This window comes from Vigna unguiculata, chromosome 6 (assembly GCF_037176805.1).
Source record: "Vigna unguiculata cultivar grain cowpea cultivar isolate G323 ecotype 2 chromosome 6, ASM3717680v1, whole genome shotgun sequence".
Taxonomy (NCBI): domain Eukaryota; kingdom Viridiplantae; phylum Streptophyta; class Magnoliopsida; order Fabales; family Fabaceae; genus Vigna; species Vigna unguiculata.
This window is the reverse complement of record NC_140797.1, coordinates 32,234,378-32,247,145: the sequence shown is the minus strand read 5'-3', so window position 1 is coordinate 32,247,145 and position 12,768 is coordinate 32,234,378.

Sequence of the window (12,768 nt, the reverse complement as noted above, 5' to 3'; positions counted from 1 at the left end):
AAAAAACATATATATAAATATATACATCAACAACAAAACAAATAAAAAGGACAAGTAATTGAAATATGATCACATAGTACATAAAATTAAGAGGTGTGTCTAACTATAGTAATAATAATAATAATAACAATATCATTATAATAATATCTCGTAGTGGTAAAAGTAATAATAATACAACAACAACTATATATATATATATATATATATATATATATATATATAGGTTTAATTAATCGTAAGGTACCCAGTTTGGTACTAGAGTGTCAAATTGGTACCCGCTTTTAAAAAAGTGTCAATTGCATCCCAACTTTTGAAAATTGCTTCAATTAGGTCCCTTTCAAACAGAGTTGACTAACGCCGTTAGTCAACGTGTCACGTGTCAATTGTATCCTCTTTTGTTTTTACAATTTTATCCTCTTAATTATTATTTGTTAAATTTAAATATTTTTTCATAATAAAATTTATTTGTCAATTTTATCATTTTACTAGTAACTATTTTTTTTTAATTCAAATAATTACACATATATTAATTGAATAACAAAACAAATAAAAAATGCAAGTAATTGAGATTTGATCCCGTAATAAATAAAAGTACAATGTATGTCTAACTATAATAATAATAATATACCACTATAATAATATCGCGTAATGATAAAAAATATTAATAATAATAATAATAATACAACTAGACCTATAAAGAGATAAACATCTTTGGTGTCTTTTTTTGTTTTTTCAATTTTATCCTCTTAATTTAAATAATTATTTACAATAAAAAATTTATTTTTAGTTTTATTATTTTACTAAATTTAGTAACTATGTTGTTGAATTAAAATAATTGTTCAGATGTAAAGATAAATGAATAACAAAACAATTAAGAAAGACAACATTGAAACATGATCGTACATAGGGGATGTCAATGGGGCGGGTAGGGTATGGGTAGTAGCTCCCCAGCACCCTACCCGCAGGATAAATATTCGCCCCATACTCGTATCCATATCCGTCGGGTATCCATTATGCGGGTACCCGTCTATTTTTTCATATTCGCGGGTACCCGCGGGTATTTACAAAATTATTTAAAAAATAAATATTTAATCATAAATTCAAATAAAATAAAATAAAATACATCACTGTCATAAATTTTAAATAAAGTTCAAACAAACTCAAGTTCATACAAGTCCAAATAATCATAAAAATAAATATAAGATGACGTTCAGCACAATGAGAATTCTTTAATTAGTGCTTTGATTAACAAGCCCACTTTCTCCAATTGATTCTAAAGAAAAAATTAGGTCAAAATGTTTTTTACTAATATATATATATATATGGGTATTTTTGTGAATTAAAATTTAGCGGGTACGGGTATCCACGGATACGGATATTATGATATCCGTACCCGCCCCGTTAACATGTGGGTATAAAAAATATTCGTACCCGTGGGTAGCGGGTATCCATTTTTAATAATCGTTTTATCCATTGCGGGTTTTATCTGCAGATACCCACGGGTACGAATATTTTTGACATCCTGAATCGTACATAACAAGTAAAAGTAAGATGTAATCATAATAAAAACAATAATAATAATAATAATAATAATAATAATAATAACTATTATAATAATTATAGTTCTTATTATTAATAATAATAGTAATAATAATAATAATAAAAATAATTATAGTTAATAATAATGATAATAACACTTATATTATAGTCGATAGTAATAATGATCATAATAATGATAGTTGATAACAATAGTGATAATAATAATTATAATTAATAATAATAATAATAATAATAATCATCATCATAATTATGATTATATTATAATTATAGGTAGAGTTAGGGATGACAACGTGTCGGGTAGGATACAAATAGTACCTACTCACAACTCGATCTGCAAAAAAAAAAAAAAATTCACTCGTTACCCACCTATTTACCTGTTGGGTACTCGCTTACAAAATATACGCGGATTTTTTTAAAACCCCGTAGGTACCTGTGAATACCCGCATACCCATGAATATTTATAATATATATATATATATATATATATATATATATATATATATATATATATATTATAATGTTTTTAAAATTAAATTATACAAAATTAAAATAAAATAAAAATTAAGTTAAATTTTAATTTTAATTAAATTTAAGCTAATAAAATATAAATTTAATTATAATTATAATTATAATTATAATTTAATTTGATAAAATATAAATTCAATTTTAATTTTTTGGGGTAACGAATACTTGCAAGTACGGGTAATATGATACCCGCACCTGACCCGTTTATAAGCGAGTATTAAAATACCCGCTACCTTTTACCTACGGGTACTAATTGCCCATAGTGGATTTTATTCGCGAATACGTGCGTGCATGAGAATTTTCGTCATCCCTAGGTAGGGTTGATAATAATAATAATAATCATTATAGTTATAATTGATAATAATAATAATAATAATAATAAATATCATGAAAGTTAGGTTATATTGTTGTAGATGTTATTATTAAAGTAATGAAATAGTAAATCTAAGTGATACGATCTTAATAACAGTTTAAAATATAATAAATAATTTTTTTATCACAATATGGTGCAATTAATTCATTTTACATAATAATTACAATAGTATGTGACTCGTGCGTGTACAATTTTTTTTTTATTTCAAATATTTTTAGAATAATAGTATAATTGTTATTATATTATTTAACCATTAAAAATATCAATAATAATATTAATATAAATAAATTATAAATTTTTTAAAAGATTAAAAATATCTTTAGCAAAAGTATTTAGTATGATAATTTTTTTTATAATTTTAAAAAAAAACACCTCTAACAATAACATCAGAATAATAATAATAATAATAATAATAATAATAATAATAATAATAATAATAATAATAATAATAATAATAATACCAATAATAACAAATTAATGATAATAATAATAATTTTTATGCTATAAATATTAATGCCAAGGTTTTGACTACCAAAATAATTGATCTCTAACTTGTTTTCTAATTAGGAGATTGGTCTCTAACATGTTTATGGTTACTAAAATTGATCATTATTTAAGAGTTTTCTTGTAGTGATACTTTTATGATGACAATAATTTATATTTTTTATGTTGACAACTTTAGTACATATACTTTTATTTTGGATTCAGACAATAACAATCACATATTTGTTATATTTTTAAGAATTATTGTAAAATTTTAAATATTCATATACCACATATCTAACATGTGTCATATCCTATTATTGTCAAAATAGATGTATCAACGTATTGGATACGTGTCGTATCCGGTACTCGTATCGTATCCGTGCATTATAGCTTATAATCGATAGTAATAATGATAGTTGATAACAATAATGATAATAATAATTATAGTTAATAATAATAACAATAATAATTATTATTATAATTAAAGGTAGATTTAGGGATGACAATGGGTCATATCGGGTATGGATAGTACCTACTCACAACTCGACCCGCAATAAAATAAATTCACCCTTTACCCACTCGTTTACCTGTTGGATACTCCCTTAATAAATATACGCATATTCTTTTAAAACCTGTAGGTACCCGTGAATACCTGCATATCCAAGAATACTTAAAAATATATATTTTTTCTAATTTTTTTAAAATAAATTATAAAAAAGAAAAATAAAATATAAATTACATTAGATTTTAATTTTAATTAAATTTAAGCTAATAAAATATAATTTTAATTAAATTTAATTTAATAAAATATAAATTAAAATTTAATTTAATTTTTTGTACTTGCATGTATAAGGTATATGTAGTATGATACCCGCACCCGACCCGTTTATAAGCGAGTATTAAAATACTCGCTACCTTCTACCCGCGGGTACTAAGTACCCACAATTGATTTTATCCGCGGACTGCGTGCATGATAATTTTTGTCATCCCTAATTAGAGTTGATAATAGTAATAATAATTATAGTTATGATTGATTATGTGAGATCCAGGAAATTTATGAAAATTAATAAGTAATGGAATAAAGAAATGAGGGGATTGAGAATACCTTAAGAGAGTTCTTTGATAAACCTTAGACAAGAAACAATGATAACTTAAAGGGTTTAGAGTACTTGGTTATGTTGGGAGGACTTGGGTTCAAGTTTAGTGTGTGCCATTAGTGTGATTTTAGTTGTGTTTTATATTACCAAAATATTATGAATGCGGAAACATGATTTAACCTTATATGAATGTGTGAATTAACAAGAATAATGGGATGGTTTGTTGGTGTGCATGTGTTTGATGGATTGGGAGGTTGTAGGTTTGAATCTTGACTACAGTAAGTAGGCTATTTATATTTTTATATTTTTGCTAAGTGATGGAAAAATCTAGAAACTGTAGAAATTCCGAGAAACCAGAGAGGTAGCAGTTGGGGTAGTAATCCAAAATAATGGTCATAAAACCTTGAATTTAAATAAATTTCGTTTTATTATGGGTATTATTTATTTTTGGGCTGAAGTTGGGGGGAGAGAGAGAAGAGAGAGAGTGAGAAAGCAGAGAGTCATATAGTGTGGCAGCAAAGAAAGGCAGAGAGAAACAAAAATTTATAATTGAGGGAGAGTACACTAGGAGCAACAAAACTAAGTAAGGGGAGCTGATTAATTTTTCTTAATTGTTTATCTCCCAGTTATCTTGTGCAATCCTAAAACTATTACTATTTTCGGTATTGTTATTATGAGAAATACATTGCTGGTATAAGGAAATATTTGATATATTGTGTTTAAGATATTATATGGTATGATAATGTATCATTTTCTGTGAATCAAAGTTATTGTGCAATAACGACGAGATATAAAATGTATATTGATTTATGCTTTTAGAGGATTTTGGCTATTACAGTGAATTCTTTTGGGTGTTGGCAACGAAACTTCAACCTTGATTTTATCATTATAGTTGTGATTTGGTCTTTCCTAATACTCGACGAGGTGGCAATATTTTGGTGGGGTTGGTAATTATGGGTTGAGTTCTTATAAAATGTCAAAAATATTTAAGCTGGAAGTATTTTTAGTTTATTCTATTATGGTTTAAGTTAATGTGAATAAGAGGTTTGGTGTTTGTTATGTAATTAGTATATTGGAGCATGATATTTTATTATGTATGAACATTCAGTGTATTATTGTATTGGTAGAAAATGCAATGGGCTGGGTTTGAGTTTTGTTATTACATTTTGTTTGTGATGACGATAAAAAGGATTTTTCATAGATTTAGTTACTTTTACTATTATTTATGAATTAGTAGTTGAATGTATCAATTATAATACTTTATACAGATTACAACGTATGTATATTATTGGTTGTTTATTCTGTGTACAAGGATAGATAAATTCAATTGCAATTATACTCTCTTTCATTTACAGGCTAGTAAAATGTAATAGATTCTTAGATTTTAGGTGATATAGGTTTTCTTGAAATATTAATTTGGTACCCACTTTAGTAGGAGTGTGTCAATTTGGTACCCGCCGAAAAAAAAGTGTCAATTGCGTCCCCACTTTTGAAAAAGTGCATCAATCAGGTCCCTTTCAGAAAAAAATAATTAACGCTGTTAACGGCAGGACACGTGTCACTCTCACGTTTTTTTAATATTTTTTAATTTTTAATTTTATTATTTTTTTTTTTAATTTTTTTTAAAAAATTTTTTTGTAAAATTTTTTTGTTGCCACGTGTCAAGTCCCTATTTTGACACGTGGCAATGTCAATGCCACGTGGCAAGATAATGCCACGTGTGACAACTGTTATTGTACTGATTTCAATTTAGTACCCATATATACCGGATTGTTTCAATTTAGTCCCCACTTTTGTGCCTTTGGTTCAATTTTATCCCAATTTTTTTAAATAATTGAAGAAGATTTTTAAGTCATTTTTTTATAAGATTAATACTAATTAAGTATAAATATTTTTACGAAATTAAGTACTCTGATATTTATATTAAAATTTAGTTGTACAAAAAATGTTATACTAATAGAACAATATAATCATCTACTTTTTTTTTTCAAATTAAAACAATATTGTTTCTGTCCAATTCAAGACCAAATATATTATTTGTATAAATGTTATACTAATATTTTTTTATTAAAAAAAACTTTTTAGCATATTATGTTATTTTATATTATTAACCCATATCTTGTCCATGTATTCTTTGACCACTAAATTTTAAGATAAATATAAGTACTTAATTTTGTAAAAATATTTATACTTAATTAGTATTAATCTTATAAAAAAATGAATTAAAAAATATAATTCAATTATTAAAAAAAATTGGGACAAAATTGAACCAAAGGCACAAAAATGGGGACTAAATTGAAACAATTAGGTATATATGGGTACTAAATTGAAATCAGTACAATAACAGTTATCACACGTGGCATTATCTTGCCACGTGGCACTGACATTGCCACGTGTCAAAACAGGGACTTGACACGTGGCAACAACAAAATTTTACAAAAAAAAAAATTAAAAAAAAAATTTTAAAAAAAAAATAAAAAAAATTAAAATAAAAATTAAAAAATATTAAAAAAACGTGAGAGTGACACGTGTCCTGCCGTTAACGGCGTTAATTATTTTTTTCTGAAAGGGACCTGATTGATGCACTTTTTCAAAAGTGGGGATGCAATTGACACTTTTTTTTCGGCGGGTACCAAATTGACACACTCCTACCAAAGTGGGTACCATCCGAGTAATTAAACCATAAATTCAATTGCAATTATACTCTCTTTCATTTACAGGCTAGTAAAATGTAATAGATTCTTAGATTTTAGGTGATATAGGTTTTCTTGAAATATTAATATTATATGTATTTTGTAAAAGTTAAAATATTCTGGTTACGGTTAGGCATTTCCAGTTGAGTTATTATAATTTATTAGGAGTGTAAAACTTTAATTTTTGTTGGCTTAGTAATTTGGGTTTTGGTGTTTTAAATATAATTTTGTTGGAAAAAAAATGGTACATGAGAAAAATGTAGATAATAATATTTTATATTATTCCTAGGATATGATATATCCTATTTATTACAATAATTTATATTATACGAATGAAGGAAGCCACATGTTATATTTTGTATATTTGTATACTTGGTAACTTTGATTCATATAGATGTGAATTTATGTATAAATAATACCTTATTTATGTGAATGAACTTTTACAGGTTAAGGATATGTAACACAAATTTTATAATCGAAGAACATCAAAATTATGGGTAGGAATTTGCTTTATTTATATGGTTCAGGTGCGGAACTTTAGTTTGCTATTAACCTGGGTTACGTGGTGACAACATTTTATGTTTCGTGGTGTTGATACTTTAATTTTTATTATGCTTGGGTTTTATAAGGATTTTCCCGATGCATTGATATGATTGTTGGTTTGAATTTCTTAAGAGTATGACTAGTATTGGATGCTTAATCTTCCTTAGGTGTTGGTATGGCCTTGATTGATGAATGCATACCTATATATATATATATATATATATATATATATATATATATATATATATATATACTTCTAGCATAATTTTGTCTGGCGGCGCTTAGGCAACGTTAGACGATAGTGAAAGGGGCATGGGTCCATTGGAAATAGATTTGCATAGGTGTGTTTGATGGCTTGGTCAGGGATATGCTGGATTAGTTACGAGCGGGGAGGTTTGTAACGGAGATTGAGATGCGTGATTGATGCGAGCGGGGAGGTTTGTATCTTTTGTACTCTTGTATGGGGATACGAGCGGGGAGGTTCGTATGTTCCATGCTCACACTTGAGGCTACTATGAGCGGGGAGGTTCATAGTAGGTGTTCACGCATGTTGGACTACGAGCGGGCAGGTTCGTAGAGTTGGACTACGGGCGGGGAGGTCCGTAGAGTTGGACCACGAGCGGGTAGGTTCGTGGGAGCATGATAATCCCTAAGGACCAAGGTTGTGAATGGATCTTTCTCATATAGGTTATGAGATTGGGGTATAATGTTATAAAAAGGTCAATAAACTCAAATTGACTAAGTTAGATTGGGTGAGAGTCAATTCTTATTATCTTATTAATTGTATAATTTTTCTTTCTCAGCTCACCCTTGCTTGTTTGTGTGTTTGTGTTTGGCGATAATCACGTGACTTGTTACGTGGGGGCAGACATGAATTCAGGTGATCATGCTGATGCTTAGCAACAGAGCGGGGCTACCGATGAGGGATTTTCTTTATGCTATGCTTTCCTACCTTTTGCAATAGACATTATGATGTTTTATCCATTATGAACTTGTAATAAAGATGAGACAGTACGAATGGATTATAGCGAGACAAGTTTGAAATTTCCCGCGCTTGGGAATTTATAGTAATGTTTGATTTTCTTAAAGTATATTTCGTGAAAAATCAGTTTTATCTAATAATATCCGTTTGGGGTGTTACAGATTATAATAATAATAATAATAATAATAATAATAATAACATAAAAATAAAATAATAAATATCATTAAAATTAGATTATATTATTATAGATGTTATTATTAAAGTAATGAAATAGTAAATTTAAGTGGTACGATCTTAATAACAGTTTTAGATATATTAAATAAAATTTGTATCACAATATGGTGTAATTAATTCATTTTACAAAATAATTATAAATAAAAAAAAATTATTTCAAATATTTTCAGAATAATAATATAATAATTATTATTATATTATTTAACCATTAAAAATACTAATAATAATAATATTAATATAAATAAATTATAAAAATTTTAAAAGATTAAAAATATATGTACCAAAAGTATTTAGTAAGATAATGTTTTTTATTACTTATTATTACAAATAATACTAATAAAATATTACAAATAATAACATTACTTATTATTATTGTAATAATACTAATATTGCTTATAATTTTATTACTATTACTATAAATAATATTTATGATTATAAAATATTACAAATAATAATATTACTTAGTATTAGTATTATTGTAATAATATTAATATTTCTTATAATTATACTACTATTACTACTAATAATATTTATAATAATATTATTATTAATAATTGCAAATAATAATACTTATAAAAATATTATAAATAATAATATTAGTTATAATTAATATTATAGTTGAAATTTCATAAATAAATGAAAAAATAAAATTAAATTGACTTTTGTAGGATTTGAAACTGGATCCTTTTATACCAGAGTTTTAAAATGACGAAAAAATTATTTGTTGTAACACTTGTTAATAAAAGAAGATAGATAATGTAATAATTTTGATAATATCTTATTTTCTTAATATGTAATAGATTATATAATTTTATCTATTAATAGATAAAACAATATTTAATAAAATGCGTTCAAATTCTCTTTCCGTGTTTCCAAATATATAACACATTTTTGTTTAATTTTAAATCATTCTTTTGAAATTATGTACTTTTTTAAAGTGTATTATTTTAATTTAAAAAGAAAATCAGATGTTGAGGTACGATAATGGTATTTCCACTAGTTTTATACGAGTTTTATACGAGGCTTTTCTACTTTACTAACAAAAAAAATATATTTTATTTTAAGATTAAAATGAATGAAGTAGAAAAATAAATATAATAGTCTTTTTAGTAAGTATAAAAAGATTCAAAGGGGTATGTTAACATTTTTTCTTTATATAATGATTATATGTAATGGTATCTCTTTTCTTTCATGCACTGACACAAAAAACTCATAACGTCGTCTGTATAATGTTTACTCAAAAAAAAAAAAAACTAATGTTAAAAATGATCGATGACATTTTTATAAATTATGATATTTTTTTTAATGTCTACTCATTCTAAATCATACGTAATTTAATGTATGCTCGTTCCAGATCAGACGTAATTTAACGTTTGCCCCCAAAACTTCGACATTATTTAAAAAAGGACGACAGACCATTGATACCCCAACGTCACTTAACGTCAGCCCCCTCACTCTCGATGTTAATTTTTATTTATCTCTGCGCGAAACGCAGAAACCCTATATTGTTTCCTCGCACCACCATTCACTAGTGAAAAAAAGGAGAATCTATGACGACTTATTATGACAGGTATAATCCACCTATCATAATAAGTTGACCGGTGACATTTTTGTAATAAAAGTAACAGTTATTATGACTGATAAAAAGGAATCTATCATAATAAGTGAGAAGGGAAAATTTATTATGACAAGTGCAGAGGACCTATCATAGTAGATGGGCACGGTGACAAAATTGAAATTATGTTAAAAATATATATTATGACAGATTTAGAGAAACTTGTCATCACATCTTCAAATCCCTAATTTTTTCCTTCCCTCTTTTATCTTTCTCTTTCTCGTCTCCATTTTCTCCAAAATTCAGAACCATAGTTTCTTTCTCAAAACAATCATTCGCATAGCGTTCTCATGCCATTTGCTCACCGTCCACTCGCCCTCCGCACGCTGTTCGCACTATTCACACGCCGTTTGCGCCGTCCGCACTGCTCGCGCGCCTTCCGCGAGTTGTCCGCGCGTCGTTCGCCCTCCGTTCACGCACTGTTCCTGGTTGCCACGTTGGTGATTCAGCCTCCTTTGGATAGGTTTTCCCTTTTTTCTTCACTTAGTTTGCACATTTGTGTTGGGCTATGGTTTTGCTTTGGAATGAGTGAGATATGTTTTATCTGACATTATGTTGTTCTGTTTCTAATTCCTGAGAAATGGCATTCATAGCAGCCAACCTCCCTTATTTCTTTTATCTCATGACTTTTCAATGAGTTTCAAATTATAACGTAGATCCATTTTTTTTTTCAAAAAAGAACTTGAGCATTGTTTGTTAGACTGTTAGAACCATGTCTGTTCAATTTATTATTGGTTACTTTACTTTTAATCTAAATCAGTTACTTTTTGAATTAATAGTATATGTGGCTATCATCCAAATCAAGTGCTCCTACCAATGTGAATTCGACATTTGAGAAAAAGTTTCTTTCGTAGTAATCTCAAACTTCAGGTCAGTTATTATCTTTACATTCTCTAGTGCTCCAGGGAATTTTATCATTTGGCCAGCTTGATTGGCAAAACCAATTTTAGTAAGTGTTGGTTTTCATATTTGCTTTATTTATGTAAGTATTTGTTGTAATTGGATGGATATATTATTCTACTAATTTTATTTAAATGTAGGAGGGTTCTAAGAATGCAAACATTGTTACACCTTCACAGCCACTATTGTCTCCTCTCCAACAACTCGGTGCAGCGGTAGTGATAATGGGGAATAAAACTGTCCAGTTAGATATGCCTCCTGAATTGACTGGCAAGATTGGTGCCACCCCTTTTTTGTATGTCATAAGGATATTTGTGAAATTGTGATTGGTAATGATCTCCTATCCGCAACAGTTCTACAAGTTTGGAATTTGTAAGTAAGCCTTCATTAACCATAAAAATAGTTTAATATTGTATTCAATAATTCATTCTAACTTTATTTGTTGATATTGAAGGTATTTGTATCACCTATGCATCGAGAAGAAGAATGCTAATATTTATGGATTTCTTGACCCAATTATCATTCAGAGTGTAGGAAATAGATCAGAAGAGGTGCAAAAAATACTTAACAGAGATATTTGGAAAAGCTGGCAAAGAGGTGTATTTAGCACCTTATTTGCATAAGTAAGTACACAATTCTTGAATTATAGGTAACTAATTTAGAACTTATTTTTTTTATTAATATTATTCCAACTTGTAGGGGTCATTGGCAGTTGCTAGCTATTCTTCCTAATCATTCTCTTGTAGTTCTATTATGTTCGTTGTACAAGAAAGCTAACACATTGTCCATCAAAAATATATTAGAGGCGTAAGTTTTTTATTCTATTTTATTTCCTTCCAGTATGATTAATATGATTTAATGAATGTTTACTTTTTGTAGGTTCATTCAAGGTTGAGGGGTGTTCCATCTATATCTAGGAAGAAGATGCAAATAATTACACCTAACGTAATTTATATGTCTGACTACCATTTAAGTTCTAATGTAAAACATATTATAATTCTTTGTATTTGATTTACAGTGTCAACGTCAATTGGGGAGTTATGAGTGTGGGTATTACGTCATGAAACGCATGCACACGATTATATGTACAAACATTACTAACCCATGGAATAAGGTAACAAAAAACTGACTAAATACTTATGTAATTGTTAATTACAATATTGTTTAACTTCATTATGCTTTTTGTAGATATTTAATGATTTATCCTCATTGGAAGGGAGAGAGGTGGAAGAAATTAGAACCAAGTGGGCTTTCTTTTTTTGAGTGTTGTTGATAACTTGTAGAAAGCTTAGTTTTATAATACTTACACTCTTTTTTAGAGTATTTGTAAAAGTTGTCAAGGTTGTAGGTTTATTATATACAATTTCAATTTTTGAGTTTGTTTAGACAACTTAAATGTATGGAATTGGTTTGGTTTAGAATTGTTTGGTCTGGTGACATGAAAGTTATTTGCAGGTGAATTGAATGGAAAGGAAAATGGTAAAATAGAAAAATCATAAAAAAAAAATCTTACTTACTATGACGTAGTTTGCACTGCCTATCATAGTAATTTGGACTTATTATGACGTACTTTTATTACCTGTCATAGTAAGTTGGACTTATTATGATAGGTTTAACAAAAAAATGTTATAGTAAGTTCACTGTTTGTCCCAACATCGTCAACTTGTGCAGTGGTAAGTTAGACTTATTATGATTGTTAATCGGACACTTATCATAGTAAGTCTAACTTACTATGACAGGTTTCTGCAGTATCATAAAAA